Raw genomic sequence first — 26,849 nt, 5'->3', positions numbered from 1 at the left:
AGTTACTCAATGTGTATCACTAAAATCCAATTTTCTAGTAGTGTTTGCCGCAAATTACTCTTAATTTTAATTATTAAATAATTAGTTTTGGCATTTAAATGGTTAGAACTGGAAAATTAGCATTTTTGAAAAAATTAAAATGAAAATTGTCAAAATTGGAAAAATACCAAGTGGGGCCCATTAGTCTATGGCCGGCCACTTAGGAGGCTTTTTCCACCTAATATTTTCATTATTTTAATGTCTAGTAATTCCTAACCTAAACCTAGTGGTTACCTATAGATAGATAGTGATGGCTCACACTTAACAAGAGATGAAATTTTTGCCTTCAGAAAAATTGAGCCATCTTCTATCCTTCTATAGCCGAACCACCAACCTCTCTCTTTTCTTCTTAAATTTTCAAAACCTTGAGTGATAGAGTGAGTGCCCACACACATCAGGTGGTATCTCAATCATAGTGTGGAAGCTTGTGAAGAATCAAAAATGAAAAGAAGGACATTCGGGCTCAGATCTTGGTGATACTCTGCGACAGACAGGATACAAGTGTTAGAGATCTGAGTGGAAGGAGACATATTATTCCGCTGCACCCAATGTAAGGTTTTCTAAACATTATATGTGTTTAATTTCATTGTTTTAGAAATTCATGTTAGGATGTTAATGAAGCATACTTGTTAGTAAATGTAGATCTTGGTAAAACATATTCCAACAGTATACATTGGATGGACCGATATTGAACTTGGATAAGATATCATAAACTTACTGTTATATCTTTCTAAGTCAATGTGACTAGTTGATCTTAGGTCTATGGATCTTAATCCTGATATGGTTAGGTTCGACTAAGTTGTATTATTTATATTCTTCAATTTGTTCGTGGAAGATAACTAATGGTTCTGCCAGATTTTTACATCTTGCGAGCATGGTAGTTCAATTGAGTGGGAGCGCTGATGATAGATATGAAATCTAAAACTTCTATAAGTATTTAGAAGTAAAACGATGATTTCTATCGAGCTTGGCTGAATAGAAATAAATTATTGAGGCCTCATTTCAGTGATTATATTAGTAAACTGAAGTATCATTCATGGCTATCTAAGTATTTTAAGGATAAAATACATTGAAGGGTATAACGATAAATTAATCACTTTTCGATGTAGATCATCTATATATAATCTTTGACTGTTAGGATTGTAATAACGGGTAATCATAATGTATCTATATCTTGGTACATATAGAGCATTCTATATAATTGAGAGTGCAATTCAATTTTGAAGCTATAGTGGCACAAGGAGGAAGTAATAAGTTAGGGAATTTGCTTGGTAAATTCTAGATCTACTTATTAGAAGCTCGATTATATAGGCCCATGGTCCACTCACTAGTTGAGATAATACTGCTTGCGGAATCAGTTAATTAGTTTTAATTAATCAATTATAATTCTAAAATTAGACTTATTTATGAATTTTCAATAAGCAAGGGCTTAATTGTGAACAATAGAGGTTTTGGGGTTATTTTATTAATTAAAAGACTTCATATGGTCTAATGAATAAATAATATAAATGACAATTTTATTTGAGAATTAATTTTAATTATTAAATAAATAGTTTTGGCATTTATAGGATTCAATAGGAAAATATGGTATTATTGAAAGAAGAATAAGTGGTTGAAATAAAGTGGCAAAATTTGAACTAGAGAAGGGTCCTTTAGTGGCTGGCCATTCTAGTGAATTTTTGCCTAATATTTTATTATTATTTTAATCCATATAATTCAAACCTAAGCCCTAGTTGAAACACTATAAAAGAAACATGATGCTCTCATTTCATCCAACTTAACCATTGCCTTCAACCAAATCAAATCTAGTTTTCTTTGTCATACAACTAGTAGATGAGAGAGCTCCTTTCTATAGTGATTTTGCATCCTTTATTGTTCTTCACCTATTTGTCCTATAGTGATAGAGTGCCATGCCCACACATAGCAAGTCAAGTACTCAATCATACTGCGGAAAACAGTGGTAACCAAACCTGAAGGAGAGAAAGATATCCAGGTTTAGATCTTGATAATGCTCTGCTGCAATCAATGTAAGGTTTTCTAAACTCTTATGTGTTTAATTTCATCGTCTTAGAGATATTCATATTTAAGATGTTAATTCTATATACTTGTTAGTAAATCTAGATACTGGTAAAATATTCCCAATACCTTCCTCAGAACTTTGAAGGGACTAATCTAAAATATGACTGTCTCTACCTCCTCCATAATAAAAGAGGCTAGAAGCTTCATATTATCCACCATGATTACTCTATTTTCACCCCAAGAATGTAATTCAAAAACAAAACTTTTACCTTTAGATTTTGAGGTAAATAATGTATTGAAATACCCACAAACGATCCTTTCCAAGACCTCTGGCTTCGTCTACCACACTAGATTCTCATTGTAAAGCCCATGAATCTTTTAACTTTTCTTCCTTTAGGAGGCCTTGTAATGAAAGTATTTAGTGGTTACGATCCACATGCTTAACCTAAGGAGTATGACTTCGTTGATTCCAATAGAGCTCCTTCTTTTCTTCTAGACAATTCAGGTCTCTCACCAATTGTTTAATATGATGCCAAGTCCCTCTTGCCCATCCTGACATTGCAAGTTTAACTTTTCCTTAACCTTTTTGAGTCTCCTTTAAATTTATTTTTTAATCTTTTAATTCCACCCATGGAGCAACCAGCCACATAGTAATTCTCTACTGCTACATAGGCGGAGTACTATACTCCTCCCCCATTCCCCAAGATTCCTCAACCTGTTTTTTTACACTTGTCATTCGCTACCCAAGTCTGCTCATAATGATGGCAATAGTAAACACAAGAAGTATCGATGATTAAAGTTCCATTAACACAAGTTAAAACTTTAACTACTACAAGTCTGCTAATAACCGACGCCATATGTACTAATAATCAATGTCAAATCTTTAATAATTATTTTTTTCAGTTTAAAATGTATTATTATTTCAAAAATTTAATTTATTTAATTATATATTTACTAATTTATAATAAATATTATTTAATATTTAATATTTATTTTTTTGAAAGCTAAATTATATATTAAATAACTAGCCAATATTATAGAAGCAATTATAAAAATTACAATTATATTACACAAAGACTTTAAAATTAGTCCAAGTGTTAACAAGTTAATAAATCTAATTACAAGTTAACCTAAAAAAATGAGCTACGGAAAAAAATTCTTATACATTTCAGCATCAATCGTCCAAGCCTGCGTGAATGACTGCCATCAATCGTTCTATCCATTGTCGCTGTAATAGTAATAATTTAATTTTTTGATTGTTTGTCTCCTTTTCCCCAAACTGTAAAAAGAAGTAAAAATTTATATTAGTTTTTATATATATTATTATTTGTTAATATAATAAATAGGATAACTGTAATGCCTTAATGCTAAGGCATGCTACAATGCTTTTCCAATTACAATGCTGTCTTTGTTAAGAATTTCCTTGAAAAAACGTGTCAAAATAAAACTTTTATATTAATTAATAAACTTTATTATTTACAAAACTATTTAAGGGTATCAGGATCCCATTTAAAAGCTTTTATACACAATATACCAAAATACGTAACTGGTCACACAGCGACTACAAAATAATATCCCTAGATGTCCCGAGACCGAACACTCCATGTCACCCTGCTTTGACATGTACAACCTCATCCCAGCTCAAGCTCACTCATGTTCATCTTTTGCCTTTCCTTTACCGATACATGGAAGTAGAACTGTGAGTGACTGACTCAGTAAGAAAAGCATATAACATATCATATAATTTCAACCTTATATTTAGGCACCCATAGACAATTTACAAGGCTTAACAAATGAGTAAGAACGTTCCATACAAGGGTACAACCACTATACCACATACACTACGCACCACAGTGTACGAGTGTTGGTAGGGTTTGATTCGTACCCTGAGTACCACTGAGTGATGTACCACACACCCTCAGCACTTTCCGTACTTATGCTGGTATCATTGTACTGTACTCATAAACAACATTTACTATACCGATGCACTCTGTACCCTAACTGTACAAGTGTTGGTAGTGCGATTAACATTTTAAACATGAATGTACACATAACACATACATACACTCAGATATTGATATCACACATTATAGTTCTTACCTTCTTTCTAGATTCAAGTGTGCTGGCCGACCTGAATGGAAAGTCTCGTGCTAGATGGATGCCCTAATCACATAATGAAACTGGGTAAATCACATGATCAAAAACCCTAATCCAGGAAATCTGAACCTACAACCCTAGGTTCTGTTATACTCTCTATGGATTATTCTTGTAATACCCAGAATTAAGAAATGGATTAGCAAAACCCTAACTAGATAATTATGTATAATTGAGGAATTATATTATTATATAGTTCAATATATGTGATTTTATATGAATTTTAATATATTAAGACCCTGTTGGTGAGTCACGGGCATTTTGGTAATTATTACCCAAGAAGGGTAAAATGATGAAATTAATTTAATTACGTTCTTAATAGAACTATATTATTATATAGTATGCTTGTGTTGTCTTTTCAGGTGAGTTTTGACAGGTTAGTGCGGTATAGTCACAACCGGGAATTTCGAGCCGAACCGGGTTCGGGCCCAAAACGTAAATTGGATTGATTATTTGGCATTTTATTTGATGAGTGATAATCTAAAATTTATTTGAAATTAATTCAGTATTGAATGACTATTTTACCATTGTGAGGGTGTATGTGGGTATTTAAGCCCTAAAGGCATTTTGGTCATTTGACCCCTAATTACTATGTTTGGAAAATAATTTTGATGAAATGAAATGTAATTTTCTGGATTTTTCTCCTTCTCACCCGAACCCTCTCTCTCTCTCTCACTCAAACCCTTTTGAATTTTCAAAGCTTGGATTTTGGAAAGAAAAAAGCTTGATTTTTGGTTTGATTGAAGCTTGAATTTGGAGGAAGATCTTTGCTTTTGTTGTATTGAGAATTAAGGTAGCTTTCCATGATCTTAATCTTGTTTTAGCTGCTGAATTATTATGGGAGAAAAAGCATGAATCATATGATGTTCTCTTGATATGCATGTGATTGGGTTTAAGGGTTTTCATGATATTATGTCTTTGTTCATGCTTGAAGGTTGTTGTGGGTGATTTTAGGTTATGATATTATTGAAAATTATGAGTTAGAATGATTCTTTAGTTGATCTTTGCAGCTGTGAAATTGGTATAAAGATTATTGTTGAATTCTAGTTCTTGTATATGTGTTCATGGAGGAATTTTGCTCAAAGTGTTGAGCTTGTGTTTATCTTGCTTAAATTTAAATTTTTGATGTGTTTAATTGGTGGATTCTAATGCTTCATAATGTGTTGTTAATCCTTAGTGTTCGCTAGCTGTTGTAAGTGGTAAATTGAGAATTTGGTTGTGAAAAAGCAAGCTTGAGTTCATGGAACTCAAGCTTGTTGCTTTAATGGCACTTTTTGATTCTTAGTTAAATTATTGTGTTTAAGTTATGGGAATATGTTTATTATGACATATAATGATGCTCTGGAAAGTTTGGTAGTGTTTGGGAAAGATTTGAGTAAGTTTTGGGGGTTTAAAGATTGAAAATTTTCCTGTTCTCTGCCCAGACAACAGGAATTCCGGTTGGTTCAGGGCTGCTCCAACCAGAATTCTAGTTGGAGTTCATCAAGAAATGCTGAATTTTGTTTTGGCCATAACTTTTGACTCGGGACTGCGTTTGGGACGTTCTTTATATATACCGTTGGAAAGCTCTTTTCGAGCTCTATGTGATTATCTGTGATTTGAATGCCAATCTTATATTTTTGCGGAAATGGATTTAGGGATTAACCCTATTTGTGTAAATCTCGGTATTGTGACTAGGATTACCGGCACCTGGTCAGGAGCACACGGGGTTTTGGAATCTCTACTATTGCGGGACATCGGGTAAGACAGTGATTGGCACATAGAGTATGCACAATTGCGCTTATATTGAGAATGATATGCATGAATATTTAGTAACCAAGATTAGGTTTATTACCCTAATAGGAATGGTCTAATAGCCTAGGGTTATTACTCTAGTAATATATGTGTATAAATGCCATGCCATGTTAATTGAAATGAGATTTAGGGACTATGAGCTCAAGGCATAATCAGGTTGGACTCGGTACTCATAACCCAGATGAACCACTTCTAAGGCCTTAATGTAAATAGACGTGTGAGAGCAACACGTGGGTCTACGTCATGTATATTTAAATAGATGTGTGAGCGCAACACATAGGTCTACGCCACATAGACATAAATGGGCATGTTGGTATAATAATCAGGTCTGTGTCATACAGACGTATGTGAATGACATATTTATTAAATAGTATGATGAGCATATTATATTGTAGTGATTTATACTGTCTTGCTGGGCTTGGCTCACGGGTGCTCTACTGTGCAAGAAAGGGTAAGATAGTGGCTGATCAACCATGAGTTTGAGGAGCAAGACGAAGAATGTACATGTTCAAGCCATATTAGACCAAGCGGGTTAAGGGTCTATCAGTGATGAACTTTTGAATTCTATTTTGCCGTTTAGGTCGACTAGAAAGAAATGACTTGTAATAGCATTTGTAAATATTTTTGGGATCCCAACTGTTTAAATGTTTAAAAACTATTACAAGTTTATTTTCATTCTGTTTAATATAAAAGTTTAAATTCTGCGCTATTGTGATTAGTAATTTCGATTAGGGGATTAGGGTTTCATAAGTATTTTGGGTAGCGTGCCTAATGATTTAGGGGGTTACAATTTTGTATCAGAGCGCCAAGGTCTTTAAACTTCCTTTAGACCGGCCGAACATGTACATTCGTCGTCAGAGATAAGCTCGACTCATGCTGCAGTAAGTATTGAAAGTAAATACTTGACTGTATGTGTCGTCATCTGTTTAACGCTTTCCATTTTAGGCAGTATGCAAGCATCTAGAGTATGGATGTGTTATGTGATGCCATGCTATAAATTCTATTTATTTATGTAAATATGTATGAGGTAAATAGATGAGTTAGGGTTAAGGCAATAAGTGCGTAAGTGTGGTATTGGTGCTTAACTCGCTGGGGTTGTTGATTACAGGGGTACTAGTAATGGACCCTCCGCAATCATCCAGACCACAGGGTGAGCAAGTAGAGCTCGGGGTTACCCGAACCGATCCACCAGCACCGTCTCCACCTCCGCAAAATCTGGGGGATAATGCGGGGGCTGTTAATGCTAATCCTCCTGTTGACTGGCAATAGATGTTTCATGAAATGCGAAGTGTCATACTTCGTTAAGAAGAAGAGTTGCAACGTTTGAGGCAACAAGCTGGCCCAATTAACCAAGGGCTACCACCAGCTCCTGTGCCAGTGGTGGGTAACCAAGGCTATGTTATGCTGCACCGGGACTCTGTGTTCGAGCAGTTTGTGAAGCTGCAACCTCTGGCTTTTCTGGGAGGCATTGATATTATTAAGGCCGATCAGTTGATGAGCACTGTTACCCGTATCCTCGATAATATGGGGGTGACGGGAACTGAGAGGGTGAATTGTGCGGCCTTTATGTTTCAAGATCATGCCCGCGGCTGGTGGGACATAGTGAATCAAACTCAGGATGTCAGTGTGATGACATGGGAAGAGTTTAAGAAGCTTTTTGAGGAAAAGTTCTATAATGTTGCAGTGAGGACTTCACATCAAGAAGATTTTGTGAAGTTAACTCAGGGAAAAATGTCGGTGGCCGAGTATACTCTGGAGTTTGACCGGTTATCAAAATTTACTGGTGATCTGGTGCCTACAGATTTCACCAGAAAGCAGAAATATGTTCGAGGACTAGATGCTACAATTAGTCGGGATTTGAAGATTACCACATCACATGACACTCTATATAAGAGAGTGGTAGACTTTGCCTGAATTGCTGAGGAGGCCGAGCAGCAAGTAATGAAAGAGCAGGCTGCAAAGGATGCTGGCATGGCATCAAACCCTCCTGCTAGTAGTAATGTCAGTAAGGGGACCGACAGTAGCAACCCTGAGCACAAATGGAAGGCTGAGGCTTCCGGAGCTTCAGGGGGAAATAGGAAGTTTCAGGGAAACAGAGGTTTCCGTCAAGGTCGTCGGTCCTCATTCCAGTCATATCCTGAGTGCCCTAAATGAAAGAAGCATCATCCTGGTGAGTGCTGAGCCAAGGCATGTTTCCAGTGTGGCATGGTGGGCCACTTTATCAGAGACCATCCCCAAGCCAGGAAAGAAGAGCCTAAGAAGAATGTTGCTCAGAACCCAGGCCGACTGTTTACTATAACTTAGGCAGATGCTGATGCTAGTCCGTCAGTTGTGACATGTCAGTTATCTATTAATGGTTGTGCATATACTGTGTTATTTGATTCGGGAGCTACTCATTCATATGTATCGAGTAGAGTAATAGAAAGTTTACATAAGCCATGTGATATTTATGCTTCGGGGTTTGGAACCCTGTTACCCTCGGGAGACCTGATAGTTACCAGAAGGTGGATTCGGTCCTTATCTTTTTGGATTGACGGTTGTGAGTTGACCGCCAATCTAATTGAACTTCAATTATCTAATTTTGACATAATCCTGGGAATGGATTTTCTGTCTAAGTATGGAGCGATGATTGACTATAAACGGAAGATGGTGGTGTTGAGCCGGACAGTGCTAACTCAGCGGTGTTCGTGGGTAAGGTTTAGGGGACACGCATACCGAGAATATCACTGTCAAAAGCTATGGACTTGATTGGTAGAGGTTGTCTGGGGTTCATAGTTACTGCAGTGGACAGCAGCCAACCAGGGACATCAGGGCCTGAAAGTACAAGATTGGTATGCGAGTTTCTTGATGTCTTTCTAGAAGATTTGCCGAGATTGCCACCTATTGGGGAAATTGAATTTGTTATTGAACTGGCTCTGGGAGTGGATCAAGTGTCTAAGGCACCGTACCGAATGGCTCCAGCTGAGTTGAAGGAATTGAAGATACAATTGCAAGAGTTACTGAATCTGGGATTCATAAAACCGAGCTACTCACGTTGGGGTGCTCCAGTTTTGTTTTTAAAGAAGAAAGACGGAACCCTGCGAATGTGTATTGACTACCGAGAGTTGAACAAGCTCACTATTAAGAATAAGTATCCTTTACCTTGGATTGATGATGTATTTGATCAATTGAAAGGGAAGACGGTCTTTTCCAAGATCGATCTTCGCTCAGGCTATCATCAGCTGCGTTCCGTACTCGGTATGGACACTATGAATTTCTTGTGATGTCTTTTGGACTCACTAATGCCCCTGCGGCATTCATGGATTTAATGAATCGGGTGTTTAAGGACTACCTGGATAGATGCGTAATTGTGTTTATAGATGACATCTTGGTGTACTCCGAGTCAGAAGAAGAGCATGAGTTGCATCTCAGAGCAGTTTTGCAGCGGTTACGGGATCATAAGCTCTATGCTAAATTTAAAAAGTGTGAATTCTTGTTATCTCGTGTCTCATTTTTGGGGAACATAGTGGATAAAGATGGAATCATGGGTTGATCCGGCCAAAATTAAAGCTGTTCGGGATTGGCCAGCACCGAAATCAGCTACTGAGGTTAGAAGTTTTCTAGGTTTAGCGGGTTATTATCGTCGATTCGTTGAGGGTTTTTCAAATTGCTGTACCCTTAATGGAGCTGACCCGAAAGAATCAGAAGTTTGTTTGGACTGATCGGTGTGAGAAAAGTTTCCTGGAGTTAAATCAACGCTTGATTACCGCTCCTATACTAAATCTTCCTTCAGATAAGGAAAAGTTTGTGGTATATTGTGATGCCTCGAGACAGGGTCACGCTTGTGTGCTTATGCAGGCTGGAAAGGTAATAGCTTATGCTTCTCGGCAGTTAAAGGAGTACGAGCAGAGGAACCCTACTCACGATCTAGAACTCGCAGCAGTGGTCTTTGCGCTAAAGATTTAGCGGTATTACCTATATGGCGAGAAACGTGAGATATACACTGATCATAAGAGTCTGAAATACTTCTTTACCCAGAAGGACTTGAATATGAGACAGAGACGTTGGCTAGAATTGGTGATGGATTATGATTGTGAGATCCTTTATCATCCTAGTAAGGCCAATGTGGTTGCTGACGCTTTGAGTAGAAAAGGTCAGAGTCAGTTGAATTCTATGAAGCAAATCTCCCAACAGCTAGCTAGTGAAATGACTTGAGCTAAGATTGAGTTGGTTGTGGGGCAATTGGCTAATATTACTCTGCAATCTACTCTTTTAGAGAGGATAAAAGAAGCTAAAAAGCAAGATTTGGAATTGATAAAAACCCGAGCTACGGTTTCGGCTGGGAAGGCTGGTGATTTCTCAGTAGATGAAACAGGAATGTTGAGATTTGGGAATCGAATTTGTGTGCCTATGGATGAGAACATCAAGAAATAGATCATGGATGAGTCTCATATGACTCCTTATTTAGTTCATCCAGGGTGAACAAAGATGTACCAAGACCTGAAAGCCATGTTCTGGTGGCCAAGCATGAAGAATGAACTGAATATACCAGAGTTGAAATGGGAAGATATAGCTATGGACTTCGTGGTAGGTATGCGTAGAACCACGAGACAATTTGACTCTGTGTGGGTCATAGTGGACAGGTTTACAAAGTCTGCTCACTTTTTAACTGTTCGGACGAATTTCTCCATTGATCAGTATGTTGAGTTATATGTCAAAGAAATTGTTCGTGTGCATGGTGTCCCAAAGTCCATTGTCTCGGATAAAGATCCGAAGTTTACATCAAGATTCTGGGAGAGTCTGCATCGAGCTATGGGTACTCAGTTAAAGTTTAGCACAGCTTTTCATCCTCAGACGGATGGACAATCCGAGAGGACCATTCAGATTTTAGAGGACATGCTACGAGCATGTGTGCCTGACTTTGAAGGATCATGGGTAAAGTACCTTCCCCTAATTGAGTTTTCTTATAATAGCAGCTATTAGGCAACAATCAGGATGGCTCCTTATGAACTTTTATATGGAAGAAAGTGTAGATCACCAATTCACTGGGATGAAATAGGTGAAAGAAAGTTCTTGGGCCCCGAAGCTGTTCAGATAACAAGTGAAGCAGTTGATAAGATTAAAGCGGGAATGCTCGCGTCTCAGTGTAGGCAGAAGAGTTATGCCGATCCAAAGCGTCAGGATAGTGATTTTCAAGTCAGGGACATGGTATTTCTCCGAATATCTCCGATGAAAGGCATTAAACGCTTTAGGAAGAAGGGAAAACTTAGCCCGAGGTTCATTGGACCTTTTGAAATCCTTGAGAGGATAGGCCAAGTAGCGTACATGTTGGCTATGCCCCCAGCGCTGGCGGCTATACGTAATGTGTTTCATGTTTCAATGCTTCGGAAGTATGTCTATGACTCATCCCATGTTCTGAGTTATGAAGCATTGGAACTTCAGCCGGACTTGTCATACGAGGAACAACCAGTGCAGATACTTGATAGAAGAGAGAAAGTCTCTAGAAGCAAGACAGTGGCACTGGTGAAAGTACTGTGGAAGAACATTAACGTAGAAGACGCAACCTAGGAACTCTAGACGGATATGCAGCAGAAATATCCAGAGTTGTTCAGGTAAATTTCTGGACGAAATTTCTATAAGGAGGGGGTAACTGTAATACCCGGAATTAAGAAATGGATTAGCAAAATCCTAACTAGATAATTATGTATAATTGAGGAATTATATTATTATATAGTTCAATATATGTGATTGTATATGAATTTTAATATATTAAAGACCCCGTTGGTGAGGGAGGGGCATTTTGGTAATTATGACCCGAGAAGGGTAAAATGATGAAATTAATTTAATTACGTGCTTAATAGAACTATATTATTATATAGTATGCCTGTGTTGTCTTTTCAGGTGTGTTCTGAAAGGTTAGTGCGGTATAGTCACAACCGAAAATTTCGAGCCGAACCGGGTTCGTGCCCGAAATGTAAATTGGATTGATTATTTGGCATTTTATTTGATGAGTGATAATCTAAAATTTATTTGAAATTAATTGAGTATTGAATGACTATTTTACCATTCTGAGGGTGTCTGTGGGTATTTAAGCCCTAAAGGCATTTTGGTCATTTGACCCCTAATTACTATGTTTGGAAAATGATTTTGATGAAATGAAATGTAATTTTTTGGATTTTTCTCCTTCTCACCCGACCCCTCTCTCTCTCACACTCAAACCCTTTTGAATTTTCAAAGCTTGGATTTCGGAAGGAAAAAAGCTTGATTTTTGGTTTGATTGAAGCTTGAATTTGGAGGAAGATCTTTGCTTTTGTTGTATTGAGAATTAAGGTAGCTTTCCATGATCTTAATCTTGTTTTGGCTACTGAATTATTATGGGAAAAAAAGCATGAACCATATGATGTTCTCTTGATATGCATGTGATTGGATTTAAGGGTTTTCATGATATTATGTCTTTGTTCATGCTTGAAGGTTGTTGTGGGTGATTTTATGTTATGATATTATTGAAAATTATGAGTTAGAATGATTCTTTAGTTGATCTTTGCCGCTGTGAAATTGGTATAAAGATTATTGTTGAATTCTAGTTCTTGTATATGTGTTCATGGAGGAATTTTGCTCAAAGTGTTGAGCTTGTGTTTATCTTGCTTAAATCTGAATTTTTGATGTGTTTAATTGTTGGATTTTAATGCTTGATAATGTGTTTTAAATCCTTAGTGTTTGCTAGCTGCAGTAAGTGGTAAATTGAGTATTTGGTTGTGAGAAAGCAAGCTTGAGTTCATGGAACTCAAGCTTGGTGCTTTAATGGCACTTTTTGATTCTTAGTTAAATTATTGTGTTTAAGGTTTGGAATATGTTTATTATGACATATAATGATGCTCTGGAAAGTTTGGTAGTGTTTGGGAAAGATTTGAGTAAGTTTTGGGGGTTTAAAGATTGAAAATTTTCGTGTTCTCTGCCCAGACAATCGGAATTCTGGTTGTTTCAGGGCTACTCCAACCGGAATTCCGGTTGGAGTTCATCGAGAAATGCTGAATTTTGTTTTGGCAATAACTTTTGACTCGATACTCCGTTTGGGACGTTCTTTATACCGTTGGAAAGCTCTTTTCAAGCTCTATGTGACTATCTGTGATTTGAATGCCAATCTTATATTTTTGTGGAAGTGGATTTAGGGATTAACCCTATTTGTGTAAATGCCTGTATTGTGACTAGGATTGCCGACACCTGGTTAGGAGCACCTGGGGATTTGGAATCTCTACTATTGCGGGACATCAGGTAAGACAGTGATTAGCACATAGAGTATGCGCAGTGGCGCTTATATTGAGATTTATATGCATGAATATTTAGTAACCGGGATTAGGGCTATTACCCTAATAGGAACGGTCTAATAGCCTAGGGTTATTACCCTAGTGATATATGTGTATAAATGCCATGCCATGTTAATGGAAAGGAGATTTAGGGATTATGCGCTCAAGGCATAATTAGGTTTGACTCGGTACTCATAACCGAGATGAACCACTTCTAAGCGCTTAATGTAAATAGACCTGTGAGAGCAACACGTGGGTCTACGTCATGTAGATTTAAATAGATGTGTGAGCGCAACACATAGGTCTACGCCACGTAGACATAAATGGGCATGTTGGTATAATAATCAGGTCTGTGTCATACAGATGTATGTGAATGACATATCTATTAAATAGTATGATGAGCATATTATATTGTTGTGATTTGTACTATCTTGCTGGGCTTGGCTCACGGGTGCTCTACTGTGCAGGAAAGGGTAAGTCAGTGGCTGATCAACCATGAATTTGAGGAGCAAGACGAAGAATGTACATGTTCAAGCCATATCAGACTAAGCGGGTTAAGGGTCTATCAGTGATAAACTTTTGAATTCTATTTTACCGTTTAGGTCGGCTAGAAAGATATGACTTGTAATAGCATTTGTAAATATTTTTGGGATCCCAACTGTTTAAAAGTTTAAAAAGTATTACAAGTTTATTTTCATTCTGTTTAATATAAAAGTTTAAATTCTGCGCTATTTTGAATAGTAATCCCGATTAGGGGATTAGGGTTTCATAAGTATTTTGGGTTGCGTGCCTAATTATTTAGGGCGTTACAATTCTAATTTAGGAAGTAGAGAATCACCCAATTATGGCACGGAATAGACAAGAATTGAGGAAATGAAAGACTCGGGGAACCCTGCCAAAATCGGCTAACCGATTTTACATGTACGTGTAAAACCGGTTACCCAGTTTGCACCAGTTCACCCAAAAAAATCTCATTTCTTCCTCAAACTTTCACAAAACTTAACCAAACCTTCTACAGTACCTAATTAGGGTATACACAACATATTCCAGTCAATAAATCACAGAAAAACCTAGTAAACTAAAACGTGCCATTAAAGATCAAAATTTCGGTTTTCAAACCCAAATATGCATAAATCCAATTCCATACAACCAAACCAGCTACAAGAAGCTTAAAGAAACTCAAATGAACCTTAAAATTCAAATCCTAAACATTTCAAAACCTAACAACCATCAATTCACAAAATCACTACTAAAACCGAGTAAAAAGTTAAGGAATTCAATAAACAAAAGCTTCTAGGGTTTACCTTGGTTAAGAGATCCTTTAATCCCTACTGAGAACACCAAAAACCAGCAGTAATCCCCCTTGACCAGGGCTGGTTCGAAGAGAGAGAGGGAAGGGAATAGAGCTCTTTCTATTCTTAGTCTTTTTCCTTTTATTTTCCTTAATTCCTCTAAGTGAAAAGAGTTTAATCTCTAACTTAATCTTGCTGAATTAAGTTGCTAGGTGTCACTCAATAAGGCATCCACCAAATCACTTGCCTTGGAAATTTACTAAGATACCCTTGTTACATAACTTAAGCCGATTTCAAACTTAGGGGTAAAATGGTCAAAAACCATAACCCCGCACAACCCCGATATTTTATTTCCTTCCAAAATATTTCTCACTAAGAAATAGGGTTCTAAACTTACCCATGCGATCAAACTAGTCATCCTTGTCGCCGAGCAAAAATTACAAAAATAGCATATTTCATATATAATTCATAAAATACCCCTAGAGTTTAATAAAATCTCCGGAATTGAGAAATTATAGCTCTAGTACTTATTTCTAATAATGGGTCCTACAAATAAATAAACTCATAAATAATTATAAAAATTTCAAAAATTAGTGCTAATTGCCTTTACTAATCCCAATTACTAAAGCGGTCATTACAATTATGCCCTAGTTAAAAGGATTTCGTCCTCGAAATCTAACCTGAATAGCTCTGGATATTGATTCCTCATGTCAGACTCCAATTCCCTGTTTCTCCAGAGCACTTTGACCAGGGCAATTGTCTTTTTCCGAAGAACCTTTTCCTTCTTATCAAGTATCAGAACAGGTTGCTCTTTGTAGGATAAGTCTGATTGCAGTTCAAGGGCTTCATAAAGTCAAGATATGATTCGGGTCTGAAACATATTTCCTCAACATAGAAATATGGAATACATCACGAACAGCCGATAATTTTGGTGGTAAGGCTAGCCTATAGTCTACCTGCCCAACCTTCTCAAGTATCTGAAATGGCCCAATGAACCTAGGGTTTAACTTACCCTTCTTCCCGAAGCGCCTAATACCTTTCATTGGTGAAATTCGTAGGAAAACGTGTTCCCCTGCCTGAAATATGACATCTCTACGCTTCGGATCATCATAACTTTTCTTGCCTACTTTGAGAAGTAAGCATCCGAGTCTTTGTCTTTTCAATAACTTCATTGGTCCTCTGAACTAATTCTGGACCCAAGTACTTCCTTTCTTCAGTTTCGTCCCAATGAATAGGGGAGCGACATTTCCTACCATATAGCATTTCATAGGGAGCCATACCTATTGTACTCTGGTAGCAATTTTTGTAGGAGAACTCAATTAGAGGCAAGTACTTACTCCACGAACCCTCGCAATAAATCTTCAAGTATCTGAATTGTTCTTTGTAACTGACCATCAGTCTAAGGGTGAAAGGCTGTGCTAAATTTTAACTTGGTACCCATAGCCTTCTGAAGACTCATCCAAAACTTTGATGTAAACTTTGGATCCCTGTCTGAAACAATAGATTTAGGAGCTCCATGGAGACGAACTATCTCCTTTACATAAAGTTCAGCATATTGATCAACTGAATATGTAACTTTTAGTGGCACAAAGTGAGCTGATTTTGTAAACCTGTCCTTTATGACCCATACCGAATCATACATTCCTTTGGTTCTAGGCAAACCAGTTACAAAATCCATTGCAATGTCCTCCCACTTCCACTCAGGAAGGACTAAGGGTTGTAATATCCATGCCAGCCTTTGATGGTCAGCCTTGATTTGCTGGCAGGTTAAACATTTGGACACGTAGTCCACCACATCTCTTTTTATCCCATACCACCAGAAGTAGGGTTTTAAATCCTGAAACATCTTGGTGCTTCCCGGATGCAGTGAATAAGGTGTGGTGTGAGCCTTATCAAGTATCTCTTTCTTAAGCTCATCAATACAAGGAACACAAACTCAAGCTTTGTACAATAACATTCCACTATTCGAGATTGAAAAGTCTTTAGGCCGACCAGCCAATACCTCATCTCAAATCTTAATCAGCTGGGATCTTCTAGTTGTACCTTTCCGATTCTCTCCAATAGATCAAATTGAAGTGTCAAGTTGTGCAACTTTCCAACTACAAACTCAATCCATGCACTAACCATTTCAAAAGCAAGTTGAGGGGCTATCAAAACCGTGGTGCAAACCTGCCCGGGACCTCTTCTATATAGGGCATCTGCCAAAGCATTGGCTTTCCCGGGATGATAAAGAATCTCACAATCATAGTCTTTAACAAGCTCTAGCCACCTCCTCTACCTCATGCTCAAATCTTTCTAGGTGAAAAGTATTTGAGACTCTTATGGTCAGTATAAATCTTGCACTTTTCACCATAAAGATAGTGTTGCCATATCTTTAAAGCGAAAACCACAGCAGCAAGCTCTATGTCATGAGTTGGGTAGCGCTACTCATAATCCTTTAGTTGACGAGAGGCATAAGCTATGATTATGTCAGCTTGCATCAGAACACATCCCAGACCTTCTCTAGATGCATCACAACAAACAACAAATTTATCTTGATTTGATAGCAAAGCTAACACCGGAGCTGATATCAAACGTTGCTTCAACTCTTGAAAACTTGCTTCGCATTTGTCTGACTACACAAATCTTTGATTTTTCTTAGTTAACTCGGTCAGTGGCATAGAGATTTTAGAAAATCCCTCGACGAATCATGGATAATACCCTGCTAAACCAAGGAAACTTCAAATTTCTGATACTGATTTTGGCCTCGCCCAATTCTTTGTTGACTAAATCTTTCTTGGATCAACCATAATCCTATTCTTTCTGACAATATACCCCAAAAAAGATACCTCTGACAACCAGAATTCACACTTTTTGAATTTTGCATACAACTTGTGATCCCTAAGTCTCTGCAATACCATTCGAAGATGATGCTCGTGCTCCTCTTCTAACTGAGAGTATACAAGGATGTCATCAATAAACACTATGCACAGTTATCAAGAAAATCCTTGAATACTCTATTCATGAGATCCATAAAGGCCGCAAGAGCATTAGTCAATTCGAATGACATTAACAGAAACTCATAATGCCCGTATCTGGTTCAGAACGCAGTCTTTAGTATATCCTCTTCTCGGATTCTAAGCTGATGATAACCGGATCGTAAGTAGATCTTCGAAAACACTATCTTTCCTTGAAGTTGATCGAACAAATCGTCAATTCTGGGTAACGGGTACTTATTCTTGATCGTCAACTTATTTAGTTCCCGATAATCAATAGACATTCTGAGGGAACCATCTTTCTTTTTCATAAACAGAGCTAGAGCTCCCCAGGGCGACACACTAGGTCGGGTAAACTCAATATCAAGCATTCCCTGAAGTTGTAACTTAAGCTCCTTGAGTTCTGCTGGAGCCATTCTATATGGAGCTTTAGAAACAGGTTTGACTCCAGGTGCCAGATCAATCACAAAATCTATTTCTCGTTGCGGTGGCAATCCCGGTAACTCCTCGGGAAACACGTCAAGAAAATCTTTAACCACTCTGACTACCTCAGGCCCAAATTTTCGGGTCTGCTGGAGTCAATCACCACTCCTAAAAATCCTACACATCCACTCTGTAGTAGATCCCTTGCCCTTAGTACAGATATAACTGGGATCCGAGACCCCTGAACTGACCCAACATAAACAAATGGATCCTCACCTTCAGGCTGAAAAGTCACCATTTTCTGCTTACAACCTATACTAGCCGAATACTTGACAGAAAATCCATCCCAAGTATGATATCAAATTCTGTTAATTCCAGTTCTATAAGGTCAGCACTCAACTCCCTATCCTCGATCCTAATTGGCATAAACCTAATGCGCCTATTGGAGATAACCAACTCTCAGCTACGCATTAGAGTTCCAAACCCTCTTTCAAGAATATCACAGAGCCTACCCAAAAGACCAATTACCCTCGAAGCCACATATGAACATGTAGCTCCTGAATCAAATAATACAGTATACAAGGAGTTGTTTACAAGAAGCTGACTTGTCACGACGGAACGACTGGCTGCAGCATCAGCTTGGGTGATAGCAAACACTCGAGCAGTTACCGGTTTTTCCTCTGCTTTCGATTCTTCTGCCTGAGGGAAATCTTTCTTAAAATGCCCCACCATGCCGCACAGAAAGCATGTCTTCCAGTTGCACTCTCCCAGATGATGTTTCTTACAACGTGGACAATCAGGGTAAGAATAACCCTGGCGTCCACCTCTGCGTTGGTTTCCACGAAACCGCTTATTCTGCCCAGAGCCACCAGATGCAGGGGTAACTTTGCTCTTCTGATCTGTGGTGGCATCACCACCATCCCTACCATAAGTAAGAGTAGGAAAAGTGGGGGTTCCACAAATATTCGGAGTCACTCAGGGTCCTGAAGGAACTTTACCGTGCCCTGGGCTCTCAGAGCTTTCTGAACCATTTTTGCATAAGTTGTTGTTTCGTTGGTAGTAATCAGTTTGTACTAGCTCAATGAATTCCTTCCGCTTAGCACTACAGACGGCTTCATTATAATATTTGGCATTGAATAATTCCCGGAATTCTTCCCATGTCATAACAGTGACGTCCCAAGTGAGGGTTATCAACTCCCACCACAGGAGAGCATCCTCCTAGAACTGAAAAGTGGCGCAGGTCACCCAACCATTACCAACCACCCCCATAAAATTCAAAATTCGCTCAATAACTGTGAGCCACTTCTCAGCTTTCATCACATCAGCACCTCCGAGAAATACTGGATGTGCTTGCTTGCGAAACCTTTCGTATAACGGCTCGATACGGTTACGAGGAACAGGTTGTTCTGCTGGCACCGCTGGAGCTACAACGGCCTGAGCTTGCTGAGGAGGCACGACAGGAAGACCCTACTGCCTTAATCTTAGAATTTCTTCATCCTGCTAGCGGATTGGATCTTGCATTTCGGCAAACCTTTGCCCCCAATCAAGAGGAGCTTGTGGTGGATTTACAGGACGACCACCCTGAGCTCTGCGACAGCGACGACCGCGACCACGTGGATTCTAGGGATTCTGGTTTCCCTGACCGCCTTCGGTCTCAGCCATATTACGCTGACTTCTTGCATTCCGCTGGGAGTCAATTTTATAGGACTTACCCTGCGAACCCATAAGCCAGGCTGGTTAGACGGAGATCATAAAACTTAACACCGCTCTTATGAACTTGAAGGCTGTTGGGTTTTATGCCCTAAATAAAACTCTTTACAATCTGATTAGTTATCAATATAAGAAATTTGAAGTGATTGTTGTTTGCATGAATTTACATGCTAATGGTTTTAATATGTTTATTGTGTTTACACACGAAATTAGTTAAATCCAGATCATATGTTTATTCACAATTACAGTATCGTCAACACAGTGGAATGTGATTGTGATCATATGAATCAAAAGACTTGGTCCCTATTTCATCAGTGTTATTGGATTTACACTAATGTGATAATCAGCGATGATGTATACTTACACTTGGAATAAGTGTTATGTTCTTTCCAGGACATTAGTAAAGTATACTAGTTTCGAATGTATGGAGTATACATTGGACTGGACCGATATTGCAACTAAGTTAAGATATTACAAACTTACCGTTATATATATCTTTCCAAGTCAATATCAGTAGTTGATCTTAAGATTAAAAGAATCTAAATCCTGATATGCTTAGGCTCAACTCAGGAGTGCTATTCATGTTCTTTGATTTATTAGTTAAGCCTACTTTTAGGTCAGGGTGATACGTATATTTTGGGAACATGATAGTATGATTGAGTGGGAGTGCTGAACATAAATATGGAATCTATAGCTTCTACTGGTGTATAGAAGTCAAGTGATGATTCCCTTCGAGCTTAGCAAATAGAAGTAAATGGATGAGCTCTTGTTTAACTGACTAATTATTAGATCACTAAACACCATTTACAGGTAGCTAAGTGTTTTAAGGGGCAAAATACATTGAGGGGTGAGAACGGTAAAGAAATCCCATCTTGATGTAGATCGTCTATATAGAGGATCTTTAAATCATAATAAGATTATAACAATGGTTAAATGAGATAGCGTATTGATATCGTGGAATATACAATATGCTCTATATAAGTCTGAGAGTGCAATTTTAAGTTCTAAGAGTGGATTCAACGAAGAATTAATAAGTAGGAATTTACTTGGTAAATTTGGTTCACTTATTGGAAGCTCAACATATAGATCCATGGTCCCCATTCTAGTTGAGAACATTCTGCTTGTAAGACTCATTAATTGATTCGTGATTGATCAATTATAATTCTAAAGTTAGACTATGTCTAATTTGTGAATTTTCACTAAGCAGGGGTGAAATTGTAAAGAAAAGAGATTCTAGGTTTATTTATTTATTAATGGACTTTATATGTCTAGTTAATAATTAAATTAAATGACAATATTATTTAATAATTTATTTTAGTTATTAAATAATTAGTTTTGGCATTTAAAAGGTTAGAATTGAAAAATTGGCGTTTTTGAGAAAATAGAAATTAAATTTGATAAAACTACAAAATCAAGTGGGGCCCACTAACACACCATGGACGGCCACTTATTGTGGAGTTTCAAATTGATTTTTTCATTATTTTAATGCCAAATAATTCTTAACTTAAACCTAGTAGTTGCCTATAAATAGAAAGTGATGGCTTAGTCAAATCACATGCTTTCATTAATTTTCTGACAGAAATTTCTCTCTTCAGAAAAACTGTGCCTTCCCCACTTTCTATACCTGGCCGAAACCATCCCTCTCTTTTCTTCTTCATAAATTTCGACCCTAGTGAAAGATTGAGTGCCAACACACAGCAACCAGTAACTCAATCATAGATTGGAAGACTGTGAAGGATTAAACTTGAAGAAGAAGGACATTCGGGCTCAGATCTTGATTATACTCTGGTACAGAAAGGATACAAGGGTTAGAGATCTGAGCGGAAGGAGACATTAATTCCGCTGCATCAATGTAAGGTTTTCTTAACTTTATATGTGTTTAATTTATCGTTTTAGAAAGTTCATATTTAGGGTGTTAAACAACATACTTGTGAGTAGATCTAAGATCCTGGTAAAATAAATTTCCAACAACTGGCCTCACAGCCATGGTAATTGATTTATTTGCATGAAATTTGGACTTTAAAACGATTTTTTGTTATTTGGATGGTTTCATGTTGTATTGAGTGTTATATGATGATTGATTGATGTTTGTGAATTTTCGTGAAAAATAATTAAAATTTTGTTTCTGGAATTATTTTTATTGGATAGTATGGAAAAAATTAAGCAAGTTACTTTTTTACAGAACTCAATCTCGATTTAATTTGAATTAGTTATGATTTTTTGAAGATTCGAAAAAAGAATGGGATGCTGAGCATCACCCACGCACGCGCGGATTCAGACAAGCACGACTGTGCATTGCTGTTTGAATCCTTCATGCACGTGCGGATCACGTGTCTGAAGCCCCACCTACGCGCGCGCAAAGGGCTGCAACCTCCCCTGTTCCGCCGAGGTTTCTCGGCCTGTCACTTAGGGCTGCGCGCGCGGACAGTATGCTTGGCATACTGTCCGTACAGCTCCCAAAATTTTCGTTTTTCTTCGTTTTTCATGTTTTTTCATGGAATTAACTTCCGATTTTTTGTGTAATTTTGTATTTATAGATTTACTATTCCTAATTCAACTCTAATTATCATAATGAATTAATTTAATATTTTTTTTAAAAAATTTAATTCATGATATTAGTGTAATTTGAATTTCAAATTAGTAAATATCTATCTTTTTGTTAATTATTTATCTTATTTTTAAATTTGATTATATCTTATCTTATTTTTTAAATTTAAGGTCAGATATTTAAATTTTTAAATTAATTTTTTTTTCAAATATTTTGACCTTATTTAAATTTAGAATAAGATAACTATAATCATGTAATTTTAAATAGATGCAAGATATTTTGCTAACTTTTAAATTTTGTTATTTTATTTATTTAAATTAAATTTAAAATCTCAAAAAGATATTTAATTTATCTTTTCTAATTTTTATTTAATTTTTATTTATAAAATAACATTTAATTTTTAAAAGTAGTTAGCAAATTCTAAAATGATATTTAGGTTAGTTGAAACCTAATTTTTTAAAATTGTAGGTTTAATTTTAAATATTTATTTTTTTTAATAATTTCGAAATTTAAAAAAAATATATTTTATTTTCGAAAATAAATATTTTTTTTTATTTTTTTTCGAAAATTAAATTTTTTATTTTTTTTAATTAATTATTTTATTTTCAAAATTCATTTATTTAAAATTAAATAAATCCTACTTCCAACTATCCAGCTAACCTTGTTGTAGGAGTATGTGGTTTTAGCTTGTGTGTAAGTTTTCATAACCTATTATTACTTGATTGCAAATAGTCATGGTTAACTAGTTGACAGATCCAATGATCTGATTTTAACTCATGGCTCCCTTGGTCAAGTTAATAATTTGTAACAGCTAAATTTTACAATCTTCTTTCATCTGTGTATGACCTAGAAACATGATAGGATCCATCCAAGTGTGTACCTGTGTGAGCCTATGTGTTTGTTTTATTATATAGATGCATATAGGTTGTTGCTAAATAAAATGTCACACCATGATAGATTTTATTTAGGTCCATTTAGTAATTGGACCTATTCAATTAATAATAGTTATTTATTTTAAGGTTAAATTCCTCTCTTTTGGGCCTTGTGTGAGAGTTGGGAGCTATAGAAGTGGGTACGACATACTGAACCCAGGACCCCCTCACATAATTGTGAAGGCTCATATGCCTGATTTAAGTAACTGTACTAGGTTAATTATATTACTTTGATCTAATAAAATTGAATTAGCAACATAATTAACTTATAAAATATATGAAAATTTATTTTCATTTTAATATTTTAAAGTTAATTTTTAAGAAAAACACTTTTAGTTTTAGATATTGTTTCTAGATAAACTATTTGTATTTTTCTTGTATTTAATTAAATATAGAATTTTAACTAACTAGATTCTTTCTGAAGCTTATTTAATTAAATATTCCTATTTAAGTTATAAATTAGTTGTGTCAACTGATTTTTCTTATCTAACTTAAATTTGAATATTTTATTTAAATTTTAAATTAAGTTGAGGAATCCTAGGCATTAGTTAACAAAGAATCTTAAGATATTTTTTAAGTTAATATCTTTTCGAAAATTAACTTAAAATGGAATATTTTAGATATTTTTTAGGTTAATATCTTTTCAAATATTAACTTAAAAAGATATCTTCAAATTAAGTGGTTATAACTTAATTTTTGATATTCAATTAAATCTAAATTTGAAATTATTTAAGTTTTAGATTTTTTTCTAAATAACTTAAATAGTTTTTCAAATTTTTTGTTGAAAAGATACTTAGTCAAATAAGATATTTTCTATATAGTTATTTCTACACTACTTATTATTTATAATATTTAAATAGGAAAATATTATAAATTGTGAGATTAATTATTTAAATAATTAATTTTGGTACAATTTTAATTTAAGTATATTTTTCCTAGTATTAAACTAGAAATTAATAACTAAGTCTTCTCTACACTTAATTATTTATTTCTTGAATTTAATACATTTTAATTAACTTCAAAATTTAAATATCTAAGTTGATTCTCATCATGATACTTAAATATTTATTTATTTTTCATGACACTTAATTAAATAGAAAATTATTTTTAAGTTGAAATTTAATTTTTCAACCTAAATTTAAATAATTTTCAATATATATATATATTTTTCTTTATTTTATTAATCAATTTTGAAAAATTGCATTTTATTTATGCAATATTTTTGAATTTATCTTGAAAAATAGATTGAGTTGTAAACTTAATTATTTATTTTAATTAATTCTTGGGCCAACTAAATCAATGATTTTTTTTTATTTAATTGACTAATTTAAAATAAATGAAATTTTAAATATATATATAATATTAGAAATGGAATTAATTAGTGAAAAGAAAATCTAGATAGGTGATATTTGTGCTTGAAGTATTTCTTTTCTGTTTTTTATTATTTTTCGAAAATTGTATAGTTATTATACTTTAATTTTTGAATACAATAAATATATTCTCAAGGAAATTTTTAAGTTGCTAATTAATCTAATTTAATTCAACTTAAATTAATTTCCTTAATATTTATATTTAAGACTATTACTAAGATGGAAATAATTAATTTTATTTCAATCACCATCTAAGTATAATTTTATAAATATTATATTAAATTCTTATTTTTTGAATTTCAATTCTGAATTTAGAATTTAATGAGAATTTATTTATTAGAATAATAAAGAAAATACATTTTAAAGAATGAGCTTCATTATTATTATGATATTCGATCTCCATTGTTGGTTTTACATCGCGTTTGTTTTAGTGAGTAATCCTCCGTAATGGAGGAAGGAACGTTCATTAGCAATTTCGCACCGTTTAATCTCGAAAGATAAGTAGTTTGTAAGTGTTTTATATGGTATGGATCATCCTAATGGTGGCGACCATATTTGACTTGCAAATTGCGAAATAATGGTAGAAGCTCATAAGATAGAATAGCCTTGACTCTCGCCTAAACGGGACAATGCTGGATTCCAATCTTGATCGAATAAAAGGTTGCTAGAATGTTTAACATTTTAGATGAGCTGACAACTCTATTCAATAGATGGTAGCTTTGACTCTCGCCTAAACGGGACACTGATATCAGTCTATTGAAAAACCTTGGAAATTATTTAGGATTGTATTTTTTAAGTATTTTCTCATATCATTCCTACTTGCTATGTGCTTATAATTTATGAATTGATTTTGTGTTAAGCTATTATTCATTTCTATTTTTTTATAGTATCCTGTATTATCAAAATGAATCCCATGTTATCACTGTTGACTGAAAACAAGCTGAATGGATCTAACTTTAATAAATGGAATGAGAACATTAATATTGCTCTCATAGGAGAAAGTGCCTTGTTTGTTTTAACTGAACCGTCACCTGAAGTGCCTTGGGACAATGCATCCAAAGCTGTGAAAGAAAAGTATGAGCGTTGGCAGAAAGCAAATGACAAAGCTCTATACTTTATGCTTTCTAGCATGATTTACACCCTCAAAACTCGATTTTCTAAAACCGAGAAGGCTGCTGAAGTTATGACGAAGTTAAATGAGCTATTCGGTAAGGTATCACTTCAGTCACGCTTTGACGCGACTAAGAAGTACACTAATGCACGGATGGAACCTCATCAAAACGTGTGTGACCATGTTCTCCTCATGTCGAGTTATTTCCAAGAGGCCCAGGATCATGGTGCTGAAATGGACAATGCTACTCAAGTAAGCCTTATCTTGAATAGCCTGACTCCAGCATTTCTACCATACACGTCAAATTATGTCATGAATAAGAAGGAAATTGACTTTCATGAATTAGTTTATGACCTTCAAACTTATGAAAATTTGATTGGAGGACCCAAGAAGAAAGGGAATAAACCTCATAATCCTGGGAATGATAATGGGACGAACAAACCTGAAGCAAATGTTGCCTCTACTTCGAACTCCAAATCAAAGAAGAAGTGGAAGAACACCAAGAAGCGAACAAAAGCCATGAAGAATAAAAAGGCTGCTCCTTCTGATGATGCTACTGTTGGAAGTTATTTTACCAGGAACTTAGATCTACTCACAAGTATGTTGATTTAACAACCTAAATATGAACTTCTAAAAACGATATGAAATTAAACACATAAGAGTATCAGAAATCTTACAGTGATTGCAGCGGAATATATGTCTCCTCCCACTCAGATCTCTAACCCTTTATTCCTTTCTGTAGCAGAGTATAATCAAGATCTGAGCCCGATAGTCCTTCTTTGTTGTCTCTGAAATCTACACAGCCTTCCTCACTATGATTGAGGTATTACTTGATGTGTGTGGGCACTACTCTAGCACTAATACATTTCGAAACAGTGAAGGAAGAGAGAGAGAGAGGGTGGCGGCTCAGACTTTCAGAATAATGCTGTGAAAAGCTTTTTCAGTTGTGTGCAACTCTGATGCCTTTGCCTTCTATTTATAGAGGACCACCAAGGGCTATGATTGACATTTTGGATTGAAAAAATCAAAGGGAAAAGGAAGCTAAGTGGGCCGGCCTAGGCAATGTGTAAACAAGGCTTGCCACTTTTCCAACTTTCTTTTTCCTACACTGATAGTTTCCTGCTTTGTGAAAAACTGCCAATTCCATTGTTCGACCATATTAATGACAAATCTAATTATTTAATAATTAAAAAATAATT

This window comes from Cannabis sativa, chromosome 4 (assembly GCF_029168945.1).
Source record: "Cannabis sativa cultivar Pink pepper isolate KNU-18-1 chromosome 4, ASM2916894v1, whole genome shotgun sequence".
Lineage (NCBI taxonomy): Eukaryota > Viridiplantae > Streptophyta > Magnoliopsida > Rosales > Cannabaceae > Cannabis > Cannabis sativa.
The sequence above is the reverse complement of the archived record's forward strand: the minus strand, read 5'-3'. Positions refer to the sequence as shown.